Source organism: Rhipicephalus microplus, chromosome 8, assembly GCF_043290135.1.
Source record: "Rhipicephalus microplus isolate Deutch F79 chromosome 8, USDA_Rmic, whole genome shotgun sequence".
NCBI classification, from domain to species: domain Eukaryota; kingdom Metazoa; phylum Arthropoda; class Arachnida; order Ixodida; family Ixodidae; genus Rhipicephalus; species Rhipicephalus microplus.
In genome coordinates this window covers 109,810,198-109,827,891 of record NC_134707.1, presented here as the reverse complement: position 1 = coordinate 109,827,891, position 17,694 = coordinate 109,810,198, and the positions used below count along the sequence as shown (strand labels likewise).

Below are 17,694 nucleotides of genomic sequence, written 5' to 3'. Positions count from 1 at the left end.
GCTTGGTCACTGGGCTCTGCGCCTGCAAGTTTTCCTATTCGGTGGTCTACAAATCTGGCCACATACACCATGATGCTGATTGCCTCTCCCGGTACTCTGTCGACGATCCTGAGGACACTGACGAGCCCACGGATACCTCTATCTTGTCAGTGTCTGACTTCCTTAATATTGGGGAAGAACAGAAGCGTGATCCAGAGCTGCTTGACATCATCAGCCGTATGGAATCCTCCACAAATGATGCTTCCGTCCGCTACTTTGTCATTCAAAAGGGAGTGCTATACCGTCGCAATTTCCGACCAGACGGGCCCGACCTTCTCATTGTTGTGCCTAAGCATTTGCGCCGCTGTGTTCTCACCGAACTTCACGACGCTCCCACGGCTGGACACCTTGGCGTATCCCGCACGTACGAGCGCGTCCGGCTCCGTTTTTTCTGGCCAGGCCTTGCTCGTTCGGTACGCCGATACGTTTCCACGTGTGACATATGCCAACGTCGTAAAACACCGTCGCTGCTACCCGCTGGCCATCTTCAACCAATTGACATACCCATGGAACCATTTTACCTTGTTGAGTTAGACCTGCTTGGTCCTTTTTCCACATCAACATTGGGAAACAAATGGATAGCCGTTATTACAGACTACGCTATTACGTGAGCTTTACCGACCAGCTCTACGTGCAACCGACGTCACTGACTTCTTGTTACGGGATGTTATATTGATTGACGGTGCTCCGAGACAGCTTCTCACAGACCGTGGCCGTACATTTATATCCCAAGTCATCGCCGACATTCTGCGTTCTTGTTCTACGCAACACACACTGACAACCGCTTACCACCCTCAAACAAATGGCCTCATGGAACGATTTAACCGCACTTTAACAAATATGCTCGCTATGTACATGTCGCCCGACCACCGAGACTGGGACCTTGCCTTACCCTACGCAACTTTCGCGTATAATTCATCCCGTCACGACACAGCGGGCTTTTCGCTGTTCTACTTATTGTACCGAAGAGAGCCGACTTTACCACTGGACACAGTCATTTCAGCTCACGCCTCGTCCACCACCGAGCATGCGCGCGACGCGATTGCGCGAGCCGATCATGCCCGTCAGCTCGCTCGCGCTTAGCTGATGGCATCGCAAACCTGGGCCGCATAGTAGATGATGATGGACAGATGGGGCTGATCTCGTAGGTGACAGGTTTTACTTGACGCAACATACGGTAGGGTTCCAAGTAATGAGGCAGAAGTTTTTCGGATAGGCCCAGCCGACGATGAGCAACGCCGACTAAATTTCAAGGCCGAAAGGCTGCCGCAGTGACGTCAGAGGTTGGGGGCCCAGTTGCCCCCAACCTCTGAACTCTGAATGAGAAATGTAGGGCCCGTCTGGTCGGAAATCGCGACGGTATAGCACTCCCTTTTGAATGACAAAATAGCGGACGGAAGCATCGTACCAATGCCGTCGGTACGATGCGGAACATAGAGACGTACATTCGCTCCCGGTATCCTCGTTTTACTCTGGTCCCCTCATCGCACCGCCGACTAAATTTCAAGGCTACCCCTCTGAGTCTCAAGGCTACCCCTCTGACTACCCCTCTGAGTCAGTCTCCTTCCCGTAACAATACCATCACCAGCGTTATTTAGCACGAGCCTGGCTGAATAAACCGGTTCCTCACAATACTTTTAAATGCGAAGCCTTTCTTAGCGAACTTCGGCAACTTTCGGCGTATCTATCTATCTATCTATCTATCTATCTATCTATCTATCTATCTATCTATCTATCTATCTATCTATCTATCTATCTGCCTACGACTTTTGGCTCTCCTGGCCGTTTAGATGATGATATCAATACCAAACTTGGTGTGGCATAACATGACTATATGATGAACATATTTGACGAGTCGTAACATGAGAATTATGGCATGTATGTTATGAATGTCATCATTTACATTTCATGGTCTTGCTGCTCTTGCGGTGGTTTCATTCACATAAATGTTGCAAAACTGGTATGGTATGACATGATTGCCAGGCGAACACAAGCGACAGCCCCTAACATGAAAATCATGATATGCATGTCATGTAACATGACTACAATATGCCACGCTCATGATGCGATCTCGGCCATTTTGCTAGCGTCACATATACCAAATTTGGTATTACGGTACGTGAATGGACGACAAAGGTATCTGACTTGTTCAAACATGATAATCATGAGATGCGTGTCATGTAACAACATTACTATGTGCCACGCTCATGATGCGCTCGCGGCCGTTTCGATAGTGTCACATATACCAGGTTTGGTATCATGGGGCGTGAATGGATGACGAAGGTATGTGACTGGTGCAAACATGATAATCATCAGTGGAGGTGCGTGTCATGTAACATGACTACACTCCGCGCTCGTGATGCGCTCGCGGCCGTTTCGCTAGCGTCACATATGCCAAATTTGGTATTACATGATGCCAATGAATTACGAGGGTATGTGACTGGTGCAAACATGATAATCATGAGATGCGTGTCATGTGAGAACATGACTACATGCCACAGTCAAGGCACCAACACACTTCGACGTTACCCGGCGCGCGTGCGCACTGGCGTTCGTTTGGTCGCGTCACGCCGGCGTTGCCATGCCAGGCACCGGTCCTGCCATATACTCGCAAGCAAGCGCAGCGTTGCTTTGACACATGCGCGTTTCAGCACATCCGGCGTCCCTCCGTCTCGAAAATAAGCTGACACAACTCTGTCTGGGTAACGCATTGGCGCCAAATGCATCCAACGCCTCCTAAAAAAAATCTTCCCTGGAACGTGAGCCGCGAACGCGCTGCCCTACCCTCTAATTTTACCCTCCTCCTTCGGTACGAAGGCAAGCGTCTCCGACGGCCGCCCCCTGGGAACACAGCAATGCTCTCACAGTTGCCTCCGAGCAGCCGTGATGATGTCACGTGACAGAGCGGTAGTTATTAACGCATTGGCGCCAAATGCATCCAACGCCTCCTAAAAAAAATCTTCCCTGGAACGTGAGCCGCGAACGCGCTGCCCTACCCTCTAATTTTACCCTCCTCCTTCGGTACGAAGGCAAGCGTCTCCGACGGCCGCCCCCTGGGAACACAGCAATGCTCTCACAGTTGCCTCCGAGCAGCCGTGATGATGTCACGTGACAGAGCGGTAGTTATGTCATATGACTGAATGGTACGGAGGCGAGCGGTTTCACGCGGTGGCCTGTCGCAACACAAGGCAGGAGGCATGACCTTCGAGATTGCATGCTGGCATGAGGCGAAAAGTTTCCTAAAAAACCAGAGAGGACTCTGGCGCTGCGATCGCTCAGCGACTAAAGTCCCTGAAACTTTATCAGCGACCACGGGAATGGTGGCTGGTAGCCTAGTACACTCATTTGCCTAGTCTTCGTACTTGCGGACAGCAAATCGTACTTGCGGCTTCATTTATTGCTGTGTTTTGGTTTTGTTTTGAGAGAAAGATTCAACCCTTTTGAACTTCATGACCCGACTTCGAAAGGTAAGTCTAAAAATATAAGATGGTGAAGCGCAACCACTGAACATTTCCTAATATTTGTTTCGTAAAAAAATAACTTCAAGCCACACGAACACAAATGGAGCCAGAAGCAGGCCCCAAGTACGAATATTAGACAAATGCAAGTGGTAGTGTATAGGTGTTCTGTGACAAATGTGTGTACTACCCATCACTCCCATGCTCGCTGAAGCGCCGTGTGTTGCAGCTCCCATAGACACTAGCGCCAGAGTTCCCTCTAGTGTATATTAGGAAACTCTATGTCACGAGGCCACAGAACACCACGAGGCTCCCAGTTGAAAAGAAAGCGACGTTCCAGGCATAGTTTTTCTAGGAGGCGTTGATGCAGCATGTCGCATTTCGCACCAGTTGCCGTCAAACCGCGACGACGGACGCTGGTCGCGCTTGGCGTCAAACTATAGATCGCTCACGTTTTGCTAACTTATCGCTGTGCACAGCGTGCGCGTGCGTCAACGTTACGTTGGAGTATATTGGGCCCTTCATGATGCAATCAATCAATTTTTCAATCAATCAATCAATTTATTCAGCTTCTTTGGATACGAACGCCAGCACTCGAGGGCATTTCACTAGATCCACATATACCAAATTTGTTGTTACTGACGTCAATGGATGACGAAGGTATATGACTTGTGCAAACATGATAATCATGTGACGCGTGTCATGTAAGAACATGACAACATAGCGTGCTCGCGGCCGTTTCGCTAGCTTTACATATACTAAATTTGGCATCACGTGGTGTGAAAAGATGACGAAGGTAAACGACACATCCAGACATGATAATCATGAGACGGAAGTTGTGTACGGCATAATTTACCTCCACCTCTTAACGTTGCGGTGATTTGAAAGTGGCATATCAACCTTCCTCATTCGTGCTTCGCGTATCATCGATTCCCACTATTACGTGGGATCTGCCCATTTCTTTCAGTTTCGGAACTCTCCGCTTCGCCTTCGGGGAGCAAGCGGCCGGCTGCAGTTGCTGCCATCGCGGCGCTGCAGACCAACTTTGCGCCAAGCAAACGAGGGTCGTCTGCTCCAGCTAGGTGTGGTGCAGCCCTTGAGCAGCGTTTACACAACACCGCAACTTCTTGTTTTAGGCACGATGAGCACAACGTAGAGCCCAGATGCGTGTGCGGTGTCTTTTCATGTCCTTGATGAAAATAATAGCTCGCGTAGCGTGGCGCTAGATGAGCATTAGTCAATTAAAGAGCCGTTTTGCCGCCCTGTAACTTCTTGTTCTTCCAGGTAGTAGAAACAACATTTAGAGGTCAGTTTTATTATAAACCTCTCACCGAAGTCGCGGTAAAAGCTGTGACTCATCTGGTTCCAGCTTAGTTGTTTAGAAGCTATTTTGCGAGTCAGAGCCTAGGGGTTTTTGACGCTGTGCGCATTAACTCGTGCAGAAAAAAAAAAGCACCTCGGCGGGCCGTGCATAAAGAAAGTTGAAACCGAGCCATTGCTGTGAGGTATCAGCCACATTTAAAATCCCACTGAAACTACGCTATTTCTCGATTCAGCTGGTATATAAACCTGTGCACTTTTTTCTTCTGAAGTATTCAGATTTATGGGTGTCTGAGTGGATACTACTTAGGATCATTAAAAGATGCAAAATTTGTGAAAATAACAAAACATCAATGTATTCACACAAAAACACTTTTCACTTTTGCACACTAGTCACGTACAAACAAGCGCATAGCTGAATTCCTGTAACATTTCGGGCTTGTGAGAGGCAAACAAAGCATAAGACAAGCTGTTGTGTACCTATACACATTCGGTCATTTTGCTTGTTGCATGATGGATGTACTATGAAGGGACACTTTCTGCACTTCAGGTAAATCTTCAACTAGATCAGTGAGAGTTGCTGTGGATGCAGTCTTCTGTTGTTGTTGTTTTTTTTTACTCAGCCGGCGTATCTAAAGTTTTCGCCGCTCTCGAGTGGCGTTGGCATAGATCAAGCGTTTCCTCAATTCGCTGGTTGCAATCTACACCTTGTTCTTGGTTGTTCTTGTCATTGATTTTTTTTTCATTGTAACCGCGCAAATTACACAGGACACAAATACGTTTGTTAGCACCAGTCATGCCCACGAAGTCCTTGCAATGAATATTTTGTAGCGGCGCACTTTCTGCTTTCGCTGTGCCAATAAGATGTATTCTGTAAATTCGGCGTATAGAAGGTGATTACCGGAGTCTTTTCCGCCTCGTCAACGACCGCCGAGCTCTAGTTGCAGAGACGTTGAAACACACTTCTTTTTCCGATTGCCCAAAAAACTGCAGTCCTCCGAAGGAGCGGGGACTTCTTGCCGCATTATTCTGGCAGATCGCAAGTTGTTATACGTGTACCCTTTATTTTGCGGCTTCATTACAATTACACCGGGAAATTAGGAAATAATCAAAGAACTCCATCACTCCTCGATGCCCATGCACCTTGGTCGGTTTAGGCTTATCCAAATATATATGTCTTTAGGATGCCACTTTCTTGAAATTAAACATCGTCCACCTTGAGCGTCTTTTCCAGACTTTTCTATGAGTAGGACGGCGGGGAGAGGGGGCGTTTTTAGAGCTTTTCTTCGACCCGCTGGTGCGCCCTGTCAAAAAACACATCATTATGATCCCCGGAGTGTCTGAGCTATGGCACGTGGGATAGCAGCAACAGTAGAATTAACCTCTGGAGACGTACACACGTGCTCGATGCGTCTGCACGTGGTCAATGCTTAGATCGCGCCTGCGCTGTCAACAATCGGAGAGCTTCCTACGCCGTGGATGTGTGAATATCTTCGTGACTGTGAGCGTCGAATTGTCTTCAGAAGACCGCGGAAGCATGCCATCCGACGAGACATACAAACAGAAAAAAAGTGCGACCGAACACTGGCACGGACACACGAAACTAGCGGCAGTGAAGCCAGCAAGAAGCAGCCGGTTACTTGGCGCAAAGTTAGACTGCAGCGCCCTCACACTCCCTTGCAGCACATCGCGCCCGCCTCGAAAGGAGCAGTTCGAAAACGTTGGCTGTGTGTTGGGGGGATAGGGGGGGAGGCTCGCTTCCATTGTAACGCGCTGCAGATGGCTACAGTGGCTAGCCTATTCCAGTTACTGTAGCACGGCACAATTCCCCTTCTAGTACACTGTACTTTGAGTTTAGCTGGAGTACACTGTACTTTAAGTTTAGCCACTCACCGCCCGCGTAGGAGCAGCGCTCGCGCTTCAGAGTATTCGCCCCGAGATCGTCACCGCGCTTGTGTGTGTAGGCGGCCCGCATTCCAATGCACGCAACAGCGTGTTTTCTGAGTGCTGTTAGCCGACTGTCGGCGAATAAAATGTGTTGACTGCTGCCCAGTCGTGATAAATATGCCGTTTCTTGATTAATGGATACACGAAGCTCACTGAACGTCACTTCACAGAAACGCAGTCTGCCATTAAAAGGGATGTTCGCACTTGGCGACTGTCTGCACTTTCGCACTGCAGTGTGTCACGTTTCTTGTATTTTTATTTTAGGTGTTGAGCTTGTGTCCATTCTATCTATGCACTACTGCGCACGGTTGAATTCATTCTTCATGCCTGCTAGTCATAAGTACCAACCTCCTCAAACACCCCCTACCCCCTCCCCCCGAAAAAAAGGATGAAATTCTATATTTTTGGGCAATATATTTTTGGGCAATTCTATATTTTGGGCAATAGGGAGACTCTTCGACAGGTGGTATGGACAGATACAATTCCAAAGTGGCACCAATATCTAAGATAGGTAGAGTCCGGGGCATAAATAGACCAAAGTGGCACCAATATCTAAGATAGGTAGAGTCCGGGGCATAAATAGACGTAGCCACGAGCACCGAGCCAATTCAGACATAGGGTATATTAACATGCAGGGTGGTAGGAACAGGCTGAAGTGGGCAGAGATAGAAGAACAGCTAAGGGAAAAGAGGCCAATGATATACGGTTTTGTAGAAACACATCTCAGGGACATGGAACAACCTCCGAACAATCCGGACCACGCGTGGGAATATTGTAATAGAACAGAAGGCAGCAGAAAGGGGGGTGGTATTGGGGCATTCATTCATAAAAGTACAGACTGGCAAAGGGTCAAGCAGGAGTGCAAGGAACATTTATGGCTAAAAGGGAAAGTGGCAGGTCAAATGACACTCCTTGGTTTCGTGTACTTGTGGACGGGAGCAAAGGCCAGAGAGGAAAACCAGGAAATGGTAGAGTGTATATCAAAGGACATTCAGGAGTTAGGAAGAGAGTGCGAGATAATTATACTAGGAGACATGAATGCGCACATAGAAGATATAGATGGGTATACCGACCCGACAGGCAAAAAGATCATGGATATGTGTGAAAGGCTTGATTTGATCATTTGCAACAGTACCGAGAAGTGTGAAGGGCAAATAACATGGGAGGTAGGAAGGCTGCAGACGACGATAGATTATGCACTGATGCCACATAGAATGTATGATAAGCTCAGGGGAATGCACATAGATGAAGGTGGCTCCAGAAGTCTGGGTAGTGATCGCAAACGTACCAAGCTAAGTTTTGGAAGAGCAGTGAAAGTGGGAAGGAGACAAGATGAGCAACTACAGGAAAATTTTTATCCAGAAAGGCGAATTGAAATAGCCACTAAACAAATTGAGAAAGTAATCACGGAGGATAACAAGACAGTGTGAATATACACGAATATAATTAGACTCTTTGAGCTAGAGCTTGCTAAGACGCGTGATAAGTCACCCCGGAAAAGAAGACACAAACCCAAAAGTGCGTGGGATGAGGAAGTTAAGAGAGCCATAGCAAAACGTCAGGAAGCCTCTAGGGAACACAGACATGCTAAGCAGCGGGGTGAACCAACAGATGATGTTGAAAGAAAATGGGAAACCTTTATAAGCTGTAGAAGGGATGCATCCCTTCTGATCAATGAAAAGATTAGAAGAAAGGGAGCTCAGTGGCTGGCAGAAGTACATAAAAAAGATAGAAGAAAGGGAGCTCAGTGGCTGGCAGAAGTACATAAAAAAGATAGAAAGGCAGCTGCGAAATTTTGGAACCATCTGAACTCCCTAAGAAATGAGACGAGCCTAGAGCAGAGTTTTATAACTACAGCCCAAGGTGCTAGGCTAGAAGGGGACGAAGCTATTGAATATATAAGAACAAGGGTGACAGAAAAATTTCAACAAAGAAGTACTTTATGCACCACAATAGACAAGGACGAATCAAGTGGTGCAATGGCTCCATTCTCACAACGAGAGTGGGAAAGGGCTGAGGAAAGGGTTCCTAGTAGTACATCAACAGGCCCAGGTGGCATTCCAATTAGGCTTATAAAGACATTAGGTCCGAAGTCTAAGCAGGCTTTGAGAGAGGCAGTGAGCAAAATAATAATCGATGGTGAAGTTCCTGATGGATGGAAACTTAGCAGGATGAGCATGATCTATAAAGAAAGGGGGACAAAGCTGACATAAACAACTACCGTCCTATAACAGTGACATCAGTGGTCTACAGGCTGGCGATGCAGATTATAAAGGAAAGACTGCAGGCATGGATAGAGGATGAGGGGATGCTGGGGGAACTGCAGAATGGGTTTCGGAAACACAGGAGGTTAGAAGACAATCTGTTCTCACTGATGCAGTGCATCGAAATAGCAGAAAAGGAACACAGGCCCCTGTGGCTAGCATTTTTGGATATCAACGGAGCATACGATAGCGTGGTTCAAGAGGAATTGTGGGGAATACTGGACACACTAAGCATGAAACATGTAGTCACTAAATTTTTAAAGGATATCTATAAAGGTAGCAAGGTAGTTATAAAGTGGGAAAAACAGGTATCCAAGCCTGCAGAGGTAAAGCGGGGGCTTAGGCAGGGGTGTCCCCTGTCACCCTTATTATTCATGATGTACCCACAAGGATTAGAGGCCAAATTAGAGGGAAGTGGACTGGGCTTCAGCCTCTCTTTAGTCAAACAAGGAAAACTCCTTGATCAGGCACTACCAGCAATAATGTACGCAGATGATATAGTGCTAATGGCCAACAACAAGGAAGATTTGCAGAGATTGATGGACATCTGCGATAATGAGGGAGATAGGTTAGATTTTAAATTCAGTAAGGAAAAATCAGCAGTCATGATTTTCAATGACAACGAAGGTAGTGAGCTTAGAATACAGGAGGTCACGCTAGAGATAACAGATAAATACAAATATCTGGGCGTATGGATAAGCAATGGGACTGAGTACCTGAGGGGACACGAAATATACGTGACGACTAAAGGTAACAGGAATGCAGCAGTCATGAAAAATAGGGCACTGTGGAATTACAATAGGTATGATGTTGTGAGAGGAATATGGAAAGGGGTCATGGTTCCTGGGCTGACGTTCAGCAATGCGGTCTTGTGCATGAGATCAGAAGTTCAAGCAAGATTAGAAATTAAGCAACCTGGAATAGGTAGGCTTGCTTTAGGAGCTCAAGGGAATACACCAAATCAGGGAGTACAAGGTGATATGGGATGGACATCATTTGAGGGCAGGGAACCTAGCAGCAACATAAAATTTAAGAAGCGATTGAGAGAAATGGGGGAGGAGCGTTGGGCTAAGAAGGTTTTCAGCTACTTGTACATGAAGAATGTCGATACAAAGTGGAGGAAGCAAACCAGGAAAATGACTGGTAAATACTTGGAAAACAGTAGGTGGCCAAACCAAAAAGAACTATTGGTTAAGAAGAAAGTGAAGGAAACGGAGAATGACATGTGGAGAATGGGCATGATTAAGAAGTCCGCACTAGAGATCTATCGAACATTTAAGCAGGAAATTGCCAAGGAAAGGATCTATGATAATATTCGGGGTAGTTCTCTACTGTTTGAGGCCAGGACGGGAGTACTGCGAACCAAGACATATCGGGCCAAATACGAAGGGGTAGACACAGTATGCAGTGCGTGTGGAGAGGAAGAAGAAACTGCCGAACACTTGATAATGTTTTGTAAAGGGCTTCACCCTATAGTTCAGGATGATGGCGCAGAGTTTTTCAAAGCACTGGGGTTTAGGGACCGGGAGGGCAAAATAGACTTTAAGCGGGTAGACTTAACTAGAAGGAGGTTATCTGATTGGTGGGTAAAGTCAAGGTACGAGTGAAAATTAAACCCTTCACTGCAAAGTATGAATCCTTAAACTCACTTTTTAAAGAAAAAAAAATAAATCTAGTTTTTGGTCATTAAGTAGAATGGCTTGGTGCCGCTAGCCACCGCCCAATCTGAAGGGTAAAGCCATATTCACCCATCCATCCATTCATTGCAAATGCAACAATGATTCTTCCATTAGGACCGTTACGCATACGATGAAGCTCACTATTTTGTGCAGCATATAGCTAGAGTGTACTAGAAGCTTTTGAGTGGCGCGAGCGGCTGCCTGGGAGTGGCCGTTTCGGCGTGGAAATGATGCGGTGGCGCTGGCGTCGACCAATTTTGCCGGGCGGATGACTGACAGGCATTCCGCGTACGTGTTGGTACCTCTCTGTCGCGCCAAGTGTGAAGATGATCTCCCTCTTTTTTTTTTCTTATTCACACACCTTCCCTTTTCCGCGCAATTAAAGGTTATTTGACATTATTGTTATTGAAGTTGCTGCTGACCGCACTGCAGCCCGAAGCAGCATAGCACATTGTACAATATAACGAGCGCGTTTTTTTAATTTTTAAAGTGTACATATTTTATATGAGAAACCAGCAGGCCGGTGCACACCAAAAGTGCCCCCCCCCCCAAAAAAAAGAAAAGAAATATGCTGCACACAAAACGAAGAACTCTTGGTCGATTCCACGTAAAACACCAAAGCTGGACTCAAATAAAAGGCTCATTGCTTGTGGCTGCGTGCACACACGAGAAAAAAGTAGGCTTTATTGATAATATTTGAAGAACAGCAGAGTTTTTCCAAACATCCCTTTGGTTTTAAAATATGGGAATAGATTCATTGTTGTAGGACCCAGAGAAATGCAAATACGTAATACTGCAAAAGAATGTCTTAGGTGAAACATGGTAGTGGAAGATTTTGAGAGTTTAAAAAACGCAACACTGCAAAGCAGAGTCGTAACTAATGTTAATCATAATTGATAACGTAAAAATGCAAGGTTTACATATTCATGAAACAATACATTTGCAATTAGGTAAATTGTAAAAACGTAATATATAAAGCCAGGATACAAAAGATAACATAAAGCAAAGCGAACAGAATGACAGTGTTAAGGTTGTCTTTCCAAAATGCATTTTAAAAAAAAGATGTTATGGTCGAAAGATCGTTTGAAGGGACACTGAAGTGCAACAATGAATTGGCTTAGATCGATCAAATATGCACCGAGATACCTAATGCTGCTAAATTTACCATCACAGGTTTAATACAAAAAGATTCAAGATCAAAGATTTATTTTGAGATTTCGCGTCTTTATTTGCACGTTCTCTCGCTTAAAAGCCTCTTCTAGGAAAAATTGTTTATTCTTCTTGGTGTACCGTCAAAAAATTAAGAGTGTAAGAAAATATGCACGAAAAATGACATCCTTTTTACGCCACTGTAGCAATTTATAGCCTACTCAATTTTAGGTACTTCTGTGCGCTTTTGACACTGTAGAAGATTTTTCATCTTGACTTCATTTGTGCGTGTAGACCGTGGGTAAGGTCCGATGGTGGCAAAAATGAAGTTTCTGCTGCTCTACAACAGAGTGGGACGCTTGCAACAAGCTGCAGAGCATCTGAGGCTTCTCGAACAGTTACTAAACTGGACTTGCTGATTAGTTTCTCTTGCACGAACGCTTCACATTGCACGATTCTATTGTCTGCACAGGTGAAGTATACGGCTCGTTGAATGAAAGTTCACGAGTGCTAGGATTCAGTGAGCACGCTACGTACAACACGCCAGCAAATCCAGGAAACTCGTGCAGCGCCCATGACTTTGATGGTAGGACAAGACCACGAAGGTCACCGAGAGTGACAACCGCGTCATACGAGGGACTTGAGCTTGCCTCGTCAGCTTCGTCGCCATCTGCAGAAGTTGCACCGTTGGTATCCACAAAAAGCTGTGCAGGAGTGCTAATGCGTCGCTGTTTTCTGTTGTCATTCTCAGCCGGCACACACTGATGACGCCGCTTTGTTTGGGTCTGCGGAGCCGGAGTTTTGAGCGTCAAATATGCAGGCAGGTTGGGCAAGATCGTCGGGACTGCATCAGGGGCGAGTGTCGGCGCTCCCTTAGGAATTCGGACTTGAACACCATTGATAACATGTACCTAGTCTCTCACAATGAAATGCGGTTTAAAATGTAACTCGCACACATCACAATCGGTGTCAAGCTGCTTGTCAAGCCGATGGAGGTTCCGCTCCCAAAGAAGTCGTCATTCTTCGTCTTTCGGGGCCTTAAAAAGTAATACTTCCGACTTTGTTTCACACGCGGATATCCAGTTGTGCAACCTGGCACGTAACAATCGTTTACACGCTACTTCTTCGTCATTTCGCGACTAAAAGCGAGATGCCGGCCATGCCGCCGAGCCAGCCGAGTAAACCAAGTGGGAAGATTGGGCGATGGCAGCGCCGCCGCTACTTTCGCCACAAGTTGGGGATGGAGAAAGCAAGAGGAAAGCGTTTCGGTCGCGCCACTCAAAAGTTCTAGTACACTCTAATATAGCTTCACGCACACATTCCACGCGCGCTGTTCGAGAGCTCGCTGCATTTACTTGCCCATTTTACGCGCATACCAAGTTGTCTTGTGCGTTCTGGCACCTTTCAGTGCAACCCCAGCATTACGCTTCAACGTTTGTAAGTGTTTTGTCGTTGTTTCGTGAAGCTAAGCTTTGCTTTTACCCGAAAGCTTAGTTGTGCTGCGCTGCGAAGCTGCTGTGCCATGTGTTCTTTTCGTCGCTGCAGTTGCTGCATTTAACCAGAACGTGTCGCGTGGACTTATCGTTGTGAATGTGTGGTGCCGAGAGTCGTCGGGGTCCATCAATTCAAACTTACGCTATGCGGTGAGTGATGCAAAGACGTCATTGCTTTCGTACGAATTTCCCTGCCTTTCGCTGCTCTCCAGAATTATAAATAATTCGCTCTTTACGTTTTCATTCACTATTATACATTATTAGGCCAGCCGTATACGTAAATACTAGTCAGTATATCTGACTCGCGGCTGAGGACCACTACCCTATGTATTTCCCGAAGTTTTGAATACTACTCCAAAACTCCAACGTAATAGGATACAATCCTAAAGACAGCGTCAGTTTATTATTTAGTAGAAACTTTTCGAGTTTAATTTTCATGCACCCCAACCGCCCGCGGCGTATACGCTCAACGTAACGATCACATAGAAGTAGCCGATTACTTCGCAAAAGAGGAGCGCGCAAATCGTCAGTTCACAGTGTACGTCAAAGCAGTAGTGCGACCACTCGAAATCGGCGAACCTCGGGCACCTTCAAGCTAACAATGTGAAAATCGAGCGATACAGGAAGAAGTTTGGTGAGAATAAACGCCTGAGGAGGACACTAAGCCGGCCTAAGCTTGCAAAATCAGAAGTTCGAAGCCCTGCCGTTTTTTTTTCTATGTATACATAATGAAAATTTGGACTTTCAAACAGTTAAGAAAAGGCTCGGTGAGCTACGAGTCGTGTGAAGTGGAGAGCTGCTAGTCTGTCATTTGGTAATCTGCAGTGAAGAAAGTGCAACAGAACCATCTACTTAGATATAACGCAGAAGCCTAACATGCAATGACAAAATGTGGTTTGAAGGAAGATGCTGGATCATTCACAATCATATAATTACTTAAAACGCATCATAAAGGAATCGTTAAAGAGATAAAAAGAAAAGGTATGGGATGGGGCCTCACTGGCGGCCACCTGCCAGTAATGCACTTCCTCACTAGAGCAGGATTGGCCACCCTTGAGCAGTACCTTCTTTATGAAAGTATCAATCAACTCTTTGCCCTCAGCCCCCAGCGAATGCGGAGCAACTGTCCGAGACTACGGTCAGGCCTGCGAAAGAGCGGAAGGTGCTGAGAATGTATGGGTCCAGACAGGCCGTCATTGGAACTTGAACTTGGCTACAATCAATGCTAGTACGCTATCTATGGAGGGTAGTCCAGCTGTGCTACAGGGGGTGTTCACTTGATGTCATCCGCAAGGTGTGCCACCGTCGTTCCAGTGTGCCGCCATCTTGGAGGTCTCGACAGTTCGATGCGCGTATATAGTGGCTGCGGTGACACTGTGGAGCTATCTGTTTTTCTTTGTTTTTTTTTGTGCAACTGGGGACTGCAAAAGATTTAACGGTATACGCACGTGGGTTAGATAAACTTTTGTTATTGCGCTACCTGGAGAATGTGCGTCTGTGTGGCGGTGAATACTCACTTGATTTTCAAGAAGCTGATTTGCGACGTAATCTAGAACTGGTGCCGTGGATCGACATAAAGGACTGCCTTGTTCACGCGACAAGTTTTTTGTCACGTGAGGAACTAAAAGCTTACAAATCCATACAGGATCACAACTCTTTTTATAAGTGGATGGGTGCAGCAGTCGGGCTTGAATGTTCTCCCAAACAGCACGATAGTGGTAGCCGGAAAGGCAAACAGACTTACCCCGTCCACATCTAATCATGTTTATGGTGACTTGCGAGCCCTTTGTGTATACTGTGAACACGGTAATGGGATCTCGTGGCAGGAAAGAGATCACAGCCATTGCTACAGGGGCTTTTTTCTTCTCAATAACCACTGCGTACCATGCTCATGTGTAGTGATTGCAGCTGTTTAGTGCAGGCCTCAAAACTCTGCCATATACAGCACGATAGCTGTTGTTGGTAAGGGGAGTCGACTTCCTGCTTATTTCTAATCACAGTTCTTCTGCAGTGCTAGCACCGTTGAAGCCATTAAACACGGTAATGGGATGGCAGGGCAGGAAGTCTCGGCGGTTAATGCAGTGAAACCACTGCGCCCTTCGCTGTACTGTTACCTCGGTGATTTTTGGCATTGACTTTTCAGCACCTTTCGTATAAAAAAGAAACCTACCAAGGCAGTATTCTAATCACCAGGCTTCTTTTTCGAGCAGTTGTTACAACTCACAACCAAATACGGCACAGTTCACAGCTGGCTGGCAAGCAGCCATGGCACGCACCGCCTCTCTCCACACGCGAAAACTCGTTCAAAGACCTTTTGCATGATGATTACGCACCGCCCACAAGACACTGTTGTGTGTGAGCTAAGAAGGATAGCTTGCATAGCACAGACCTTCCACACTTTTCTTATGACGCGTGGACAGTGAAGACAGAAAGTGCACACATAACGTACTGCGGTACTGCGCTCACAAGCTCGCGAACGGCCGATCGCCATGATGGCCTCGCTGCCCAGCAACGCTATCCCTACCTCGCAGATTAGGGTTCAGTGCATACCCCCTATTTGAGCAATTAGAGGGAGTTAAATGGTATACAATAAAGTTCAGCAAAGTTAGGAGGACACATGAGGCTTATACAGTGATAAATAACAGACACGTCGTATGCTACCATAGATTAGTTGACAGAAAAGAACTGGGGGTGGGGTTTCTCATGCACAAGAATATCGCTGTAAACATAGAGGAATACTATGGCATCAGTGAGAGGGTGGCAAGTATTATAATTGAGTTCAACACAAAGTACAAGATGAAGGTGGTACAGGCCTAGGCACCTATGTCGAGCCATGATGATCATTACGTTCTGCAAGCTTTATTAATAACTCCCATCTGTCATTTCTAGATCTAGAGCCGATGCCATATTTCCCACTGCATGGTCTCATGCCTGTTTTTTGTCTACATTGGCATTAAAGTTGCCCATTAGAATAGTAAACTGTGTCGTTACATTATTATTGGCTGACTCTACAGTGGATAAGTTGACAAAAAAGAACTGTTCAACATATACCTGTACATACACAAGAATATCACTGGCAACATAGAAGAATACTATAGCAGCAGTGAGAGGGTGGCAAGTATCGTAATTAAAAGTTAGAGAAACGGTACTAGGTGAAGGTAGTACAGGCATACACATCTACATCGAGTCATGATGATCATTTTGTTGAACACTTTGAATGTACCCTTCTTTAACTGAGCAATCTCAAACTGGTCATTCATTAAAGTAGGGTGCTTCGTTCTTTCCAGAAAAGTACTGTTGTGAATTATGCAAGCAACGCTTCAATCACTTGAGAATGCAACCACTTTACTATAGCCGTAGAGCTGGTATAGTTAACGCTGTGACGGCCATCCTTCACCTTTGTTGCTTTGAGTGCTGCGCTTCCTGTGTTTGTACATTTGTTGATAGGTGCCAGCACACTGCAGGCAATTTCTTGTTGACTGGTTTGAGAATGAAATGTTCTTCACGCTCTGACGTAAGGTGAAGTGGTTGAAGTCCTTTGGCAGAGAAAATTCTTCAGATTGCTTTCAGCAGTAATGCAAAGATACCAAGTCGAAGACGTAAAAGACTGCGAAGCACTGAGGATGACGGGGAAGAACGATGAGCTGGTAACTCACGAGGAGCAAGGAACATGACATGAGATTCTTATTGTTTACAGCCATTCCCCTAATATGTCTTCATCGAGGTTGCTGACCTATGGATGCAGGAAGTCGTGAAGGTGTTAATCAATTAGCTGGGAGACGGGTATCTGACGTCGGGCAGGAGGCTGCAGGATACTTCCCTGCAGACTGGAAATAGCGTACCTTTGCCTTAAATCATAGTAATTGGCTACCTTGTAATGTTATGATTCATGTTGTGGTGGGTGGGCAACTTTGAGCTGTACTTGCAATGGGTGCCCTAAGAGAGCGTAGCGATGGGGGCTTGTTGGTGCGCATGCATCCAGGCTTACATCCTTCAGATAAGGACCAGTAATATGCAACTGTTGTGCAGCCGTTTTAACCTTTAGCACTGTTCAAAGCATCACAGCTGTTATGTAATCTTTTTGTCATGTATGGCATTGTCTGGACATTTATAGTGCCTTCGTAGTCACACCCTATAGCGTAGTGCCCTTCTCTTCTCCTTGCTTCTAGGGCCTCACTTCTTTGCTGCCTGTTTTGAGTAAGAGGGAGGTGATGCACTAGAAAGTGATGATGATTAAGCAGGGAAAGTATTCGAAACAGCCTGAGTGCATCGATGAAAATTCAATAGACGTGTGAACCGAGTTGTGTTCGAGTGAAGAAACGATCACTGGCATTGTCAGCGAGCC

The 17,694-nt window shown here is 46.1% G+C and overlaps 1 long non-coding RNA gene across 2 annotated transcripts in view; it reads left to right on the top strand.

Annotated features, from left to right (window-relative positions):
• LOC142769330 (uncharacterized) overlaps positions 1-17,694 on the top strand; it is a 118,813-nt gene that overhangs the window by 79,503 nt on the left and 21,616 nt on the right. The window contains exon 1 of one of the 2 annotated variants that reach the window (XR_012885780.1): positions 12,483-13,499. The exons of the other annotated variant lie outside the window; for it this stretch is intronic. This is a non-coding gene — a long non-coding RNA (uncharacterized LOC142769330). Of the gene's footprint in view, positions 1-12,482; positions 13,500-17,694 lie in introns of those variants that run through there. 2 annotated transcript variants of the gene reach the window in all.